Source organism: Macaca mulatta, chromosome 14 (assembly GCF_049350105.2).
Source record: "Macaca mulatta isolate MMU2019108-1 chromosome 14, T2T-MMU8v2.0, whole genome shotgun sequence".
Taxonomy (NCBI): domain Eukaryota; kingdom Metazoa; phylum Chordata; class Mammalia; order Primates; family Cercopithecidae; genus Macaca; species Macaca mulatta.
The window spans coordinates 34838505-34845580 of record NC_133419.1 but is presented as its reverse complement, the minus strand read 5'-3'; positions in this window follow the sequence as shown (position 1 = coordinate 34845580).

Sequence of the window (7076 nt, the reverse complement as noted above, 5' to 3'; positions counted from 1 at the left end):
AGACCTAATCACTTGGCATACTAAATTCAAGCACAGGACTTATAAGCCAACCATTTTCTCATTAACACTGCTGTTAATTTTTCATGCTGCATCCAATTTTCTCCATGTCTCAGACAAACCACTTACTCTAATTTATTAGCCTAAGAATTGCCGAATTACAAAGGTAAGAAAAAACATATATGTTTTTCTTTTCCTCCAGAATTAAGACTCCCATCACAGAGAAATGGAATTCTTGATTCGAGAAATCATTTCTTCTAATCCTTTAAATTGGTATTTTATCAATTCTCTGCCCTCTGGAATGTTGGCAGGCATCACACAGAGTAGAACGTAATGCACTGTTTTGTGTCTTTGGAAAAATCATTTTGCATTTATCTTCAGAATTATTTTATCCTTTCATGAACAGATTAACATATTTACTTGTGTGTAAATGGACAATGGGTGAAGATTAGAGAGGTTTCATTTGCAGTGAAGACCTCACTCGTGTAGAGTCTCAGTAGATAAATTCATAGAAATATGTTGAATTACCAGCTAAAGTTTATAAACTGTGGATACAAATTTATGGTTAATAAACTCTAACCTTTAAGATTTTGCTTTAAACAGAATAGATAAAAAATACTGGGAGAAAAAAATTTGTATTACAAGGATATGTACATATTTAAACCTTTTAACATGCTTGTATCCATATATACTTTTTTTTTTAGTACCAGCCTGACAACAAAGACAGACCTAAACCTTAACACTGTATTAGAGAAACATTTAAAGTCTTAAGTTTGTAGTAATATCTTTCACTGTAATAAGAGATAAGTATTTGTGGAGGGTTTATTTATTTATTTTTAATTTTTTTTAGATGCAAGAAAGATTTTATGGCAGTCGAAAGATCAGGGTTATACAGCATATTATTTTTTAATTTCTTAGCGATAGGATCTTGCTCTGTCATCCAGGCTAGAGTAGAGTGGCACAATCACAATTCACCGTAATCTCAAGCTCCTGCATCAGCCTCCTGATCAGCCTCCTGAGTAGCTAGGACTACAGGTGCAAGCCACCACAGCCAGCTAATAAAAAAAAAAAAAATATATATATATATATATATATATATATATATATATATATATATATATTTAGAGATGGCGGTTTTGCTATGTTGCCCAGGCTGGTCTTGAACTCCTGGCCTCAAGCAATCCTCCCACTCCTGCCTCCCAAAGCTTTGGGATTACAAATGTGAACCACTGCACCTGGTGCTATGGAGAGTATTTTAAGTGCCTTAATGGAATGAAAAGTAAAATACCCTAAAACTGTAGGAAAGTCTGGGAAGTGTCCAAAGCTTTAGGATGATCAAGGTCCTAGTCATTCTTCATATTTGGGTGTCCATTCCAATATTACTTTGCAGATGTCAATGTTAATATTAGCCAGACATGTCCTAAATCTTTCAAGACTAGAGCATGCAACTCATTAACCTGTCATGAGACATCATCCAAAGAGTGAAAAGTTTAAAAGGACTGGAACTTTAATTCCCAAAATTCAACATTACCCAGACTTCTCTGGCTTATAGACATGTACTCCAAACTACACCATTCAAGATCAATTACTCACCATTTATTTCTTTTTCCAATAAAATATATTTATCATCATTCTTTTTTTTTTTTTTTTTTTCAGAGATAGCATCTTGCTCCGTCACCCAGCCAGGAGTGCAATGGCACAATCATGGATCACTGCAGCCTTGACCTACCAGGTTCAAGCAATCTTCTTGCTTCAGCCTCCTGAGTAGCTGGGACCACAGGTGCATGCCACGACTCTCAGCTAATCTTTCTGATTTTTAGTAGAGACAAGGTCTTGCCAGGTTGCCCAGGCTGGTGATCCTGAGCTCAAGTGATCTTCCTGCCTCAGCTTCCCACCATGCTGGGATTACAGGTGTGAGCCACTGTGCCCGGCTAAACATTCTTAAATGAATTTACTGATACCTTTTTTCCTGTTTATACATATCATGGCCCCCAAAAACTGTTATAAAAATAGTGTGGTTTTGAAAAATCAGTAGAGAAGGTCGTGACTGTGTATTATAGGAGAGCAGGTGGAGAAAACAGAACAGCACCACTGATTTTTATTCCCATCTCTTGGAAAGAAACAGGCTCATTTGCCCTGGTGCTATGGTTAAGGCTAGTAGTTAAGGCTTTGGTTGGATTCTCTCTTTGGCCTACCTCTGGACTGAATCTTATGCTAAGTAAAGTGCCCTGCACAGGAGGGCCTTATGATACCATTTACCTGTTGCATGGCTGTGAAGGTACAGATGTCCAGTGCTGACCTCAATGTAACTTCCTTTAAGTGCAAGTCAATGGACACTAAAAGCACCTGAAATGATATGTACTGGGTGTGCCATCGCACTTCTAAGCCTCATCCCTAGAATAGGGCTAAAACTGAGTATTTTTACCTTTCTGTGGGTAGCAAAAGCATTTTCTTACAAACTAAAGGAACTATATCCATAGATTCAACTGAAAGAAGGTCAACTGTAATTTTTCAAAATTTTCTGATGAAAGGGAACTACAATTTTTTTTTTTTTTTTTTTTTTTTTTTTTCTGAGACAGAGTCTCGCTCTGTCGCTCAGGCTGGAATGCAGTGGCGCGATCTCGGCTCACTGCCAGCTCCGCCTCCCGGGTTCACACCATTCTCCTGCCTCAGCCTCTTGAGTAGCTGGGACTACAGGTGCCTGCCAACATATCCAGCTAATTTTTTTTTAAAGTAGAGACAGGGTTCCACTGTGTTAGCCAGGATGGTCTCGATCTCCTGACCTCGTGATCCACCGCCCTAGGCCTCCCAAAGTGCTGGGATTACAGGTGTGAGCCACCACTCCTGGCCTATGTAAGATTTTTAAAAGGGCTAATGTTGTACACCTCCTTTCAGAATTGCCTCTAGGTCAGCACAATAATTAATTGGGGGTTATGAAAGGAAAATGTCTCTACTGAATTGCTTTTAACATTGGTCCAAAGTGGTGGTGATGAAGGGGTTTTTAAAATAGCTTTGAGAATGCTGAGCTTTAAAAACAGTAGGTGATGTCCTCAGCATCCCAGCCAAGCTATTCACTGCAAATACTACGAACAACCGCAGCGCTACTGGCATGGATGTAAATATTCATATCAATAAATGGGATACTGCTGAATCCACAAGTATAGCCAGAATAACCTGCATATTGTCACTTCACTGGAGATACATGATTTATTTCTTGAGAAAAGTCTTCTTCGAGAGTAACATCCTCACAAAACTCTCTTATGTGCCATTGTGTTGGAAAAGCCCATCACAGACAGATTGTGATGAGGAGTCCGCCCCTCCTGGTCCCCCATTAAAGCCAGCAGACCTCGTATTAATAAAACAACCAGGCTACTCACCTGTCCTGACATCGGAGAAGACAAATCTATTAATTTATAATCTTGAGAAAGATAGTGATCAAAAGATGTACAGAAGTCTTGCATATTGACCTGGGAAATCTAAAGGTTCATTCAGTTTTGGGTCAGGACAAGTTTCTCCTTCCTATTCCTATTCTCCCACCCCCATCTTAGCTTTTTATTAAGTAAACTTCTTTGAGTAATCTCTGAACTCAAATACATTTTGTTATACTTGGATGCTGTACTCATGGATATCTCACTTCTTTGGGAAAATGACCTATTAAATAAAAATGTGAGAAGTACAATGCCAATTTACCATAGTTTCTGAATCTCAGAACACAGATTCCATTCATAAGAAGTGAAATCAACATATTGCTTCCACTGCAGCTTACAATTAGCTCTGGATTTTTAATTTTGGTTATTCAGTCCATTAGAAAACAAGGTAGGAGGTTATTATCCTTTGTACACCTTATTTCAATTTTGCTGGGACTCAGAAATATAGCAGTCACAGGAAAGAATTAACATATGAGACATAGCATCATTGAGGTAGATACACACATACATTCACCAAAAATACTTTAATGCAGAAACAATGTGTGATGAGTACTGTTATTTTTCTTGTTCCTACAGAATTGACTTCAACAAATTTTCTCAGGTGAAACCTTCCAAATTACATTTTTCAGCTGTTTGAAGCAAGAACTAAGAAGGTAAATATAGTATTTCAAACCTCATCAAAATTTATTAATGCTACAGAGAGGAATACTGTGTTTAATGTCCAAGGATCTCTATGCCATTTGATGCTTCAAACCTTTTATCTTCATTATCACCATTGTTTAATGAGACAAAAGCTACGTGGAGTGGCCCCTTCTGTTAATTAAGACAGTAGTAGATCCTACTTAAAGATGCCATGCTTTGGCTTCTCTCAAGGAATCTTTAGCAGGTAAGAATTATCTTGATGTTCCTATTTATTTTCCATTTCTGATCCACTACTATGCAAAACTCAGAGGAAGAAGGGGTTATATGTCTTCAGCATGGGGAGATGGAGTTCAAGGAAGTGAGATGAATTGAAAAAGGAAAAGAAAATGCACTCAGATATGTAACACCCTTTCTCTTCCTGTTATGAGTTCCAGAGAGCTCATGAGGGAATCTCATTGCTTGTTCAAATGCCCACTCATAGCCAAAGGCCAAAGCCCTGGTTTTCATTTCCCATCATCCAACCCTAGTAGCCATACCCAGAAGAATACAAGGTCTTGCATCCAGGAGTTATATACCACCATGGAGACCTGGCCTAGCTTCCCAGGAAACATTGGTCAGGAAGATACCATTGTAGCCCAGACCAAAGTCACACTTCAATACAAGTTGAGAGATGTACAAAGAAATAAGCTATCAGGGCAGTATTTCTCCAGAGAGCTATTTTGGATTCCACATAAGCGTAACTGGTGGCCTTGGATAAATCATTCCTCTCATTTATGTGCTGAATGGGAGAAAACAAGTCAACAACTGATGCATGCAAAAGCATTTGGAGGTGATGGATAGAGACATTATGGTGCATTTCGTCAACGGCATGCCATTAGAGAAAACCATTTCATAGAGTAAATTAAAAAACAAACCAGCTACGTGACAAACTTGGAATTGCCACTGGCCATGCTGGGTTTTCTCCTTCAAGAATGAAGCTACATGGGACTGACACTGACATTAGCGTGCAGACACCCTTTCCTAGGCTGTCTGTGCTTGTCTGAGTTTTATGCCCCACCTCACACATCCCCATACCTATGGCCACTCATGTAACTGGAGAAACCTGTGTATTCCAGACCTCAACTTTCTTTTATTGTTGTCTTAACTTTTATATTTTTCATTACCATTTACCTTCATGTGTCAATATCTTGTTTTCTTCACCTAGTTATAAAGACTCTTTCATGGTAAATACTGGGTCTTACAAATGAAGCTTACCAGCACAGCACCTGGCTTATGGTGTTCAGTAAATATTTGTTGATTTCATCTGTGATTGATTTTGCCTATCTTTCTCGCATACCCGGCTGTTATTTGCCAAATAGTGATTAATTCATTAAGAGGGTGTTTCTCTGGACCTACATGCTGGGAATGCGGATAGAAGGCATCGTCTCTGACCTTGGGGTCTCTATGCAGACAAGCAACAATCAGAACGTGGCACAGCTGGACATATGTGTGGGAAGTTATGGCAGCACCAAAGGGGGGTGTTCCGGGTCAAGGTAGGTTGGAGGATCCAGAAAAGGCTTCCAGAAAATAGGAGTCCCTTTCAGGATTATGCAGTTGCTACCTAAACATGACAGTCCATTTGTGCAAAAGCATTTGGTGAGCCCATGCAAACAGGGAGCATTTGAGTTCCAAGTCATTTGTGATTTCAGGATATCCAACTGAAAAGCTCAACCTATTCCCAAAGTCATCAACTAAGGTCAGGACAGAAATGGGCTATGAAATCACAGGCCCTTTCCCTGTGGCAAGCAGGCGCTGAGAGTGTTCAGATGTACCTCATGGTAACTGTGGCTTCATAAAAATCTAAGCTGATTGATGGGAGGAGGCTCTCTGTGTTCATGTGTTTAGTCTATCCGTGCTTTTAGTTCCACTGTGGCTGTGCTTCCTAATGGAAATGCATTTCTCTCTCTCACCATTACCCAGATATAGATGCTGTCAGATATGAAAGAGCCTTTTTACCTCAAGATTTTTGTCTTGTAAGGCATCCTTAATTCAGGAAGGAAATGAGGAGGAGTTGACAAAAACCCACCACAAATATTTTGTCAGATAGTTCAGAGACAGAGAAAGTTAAAGAACTCATTTTCTGTATAGTTTCTTACACAGTCCAGTTCAAGGCATTAGCTTTCTCTCATGAAGGGCTGTGGTCATCAGAAAATAATATAAACTTTTGTTTTTGCCCTCTGCTCCTGCCTTTTTTTCTTTTTCTTTAGGAAATTACAATTGACAGAATAAAAATCCTCTACCCAGGGTCCTGTCGATATTACCATATCAATTCTGACAAATCCACTGCAAAATGGGAATGACTCCTTTTCTACAAGTGTGGAATCTGAGGCTGAGAGAAGTAAAAGAGCACATCCAAGGCTACCCAGCATGTCTGATTCCAAAGCTGGGTGCTCTTACCAACACCCAACAGCTTCCAGACCTGACACACACATGTATGTCGAAACGCATGTCAAAGAGCCATCATGTTCTGAGGTAGAAAAGGTAGAAATTGAGCACCCATCTCTCTTGTAGAAGGAGGAATTGGAAGCCTATCGGAATTGTTGCGGGTGGACGGGTTGAAGAAAAGGAAAATGAATCCTCATGGGAACATTAATGGGAAACCTCAGATTCTGAGGTTTCTTTCAAATAATCTTGTTCTCTCTTCATAGATTGGCAGCTTGTCCTGTGCTACAAAATCACACTATGTCAGGCCAAAACTGATCTCTCCATCTTTGATTATTTCTGAATGTCAAGCTGAAAAATCAGTTCATGCTCAAAATGGAATGTCCAAATGCCAAAGTGGAGCATTATCTTTGAATTGCTCTGTGACCATGGTGATGCCAATGACCCTCTCTGAACCTCTCCTATCTCCAGAGGCTGACTTTATAGGGGCACCAGGGAAGACTGGAGCTTCTCAGGGAGTTTCTGAATCAGTGTTTTTCTCTCCCATGGAAGAGCAAAGTAGGAGGAGGAAGGTAGAGGGGACATTTA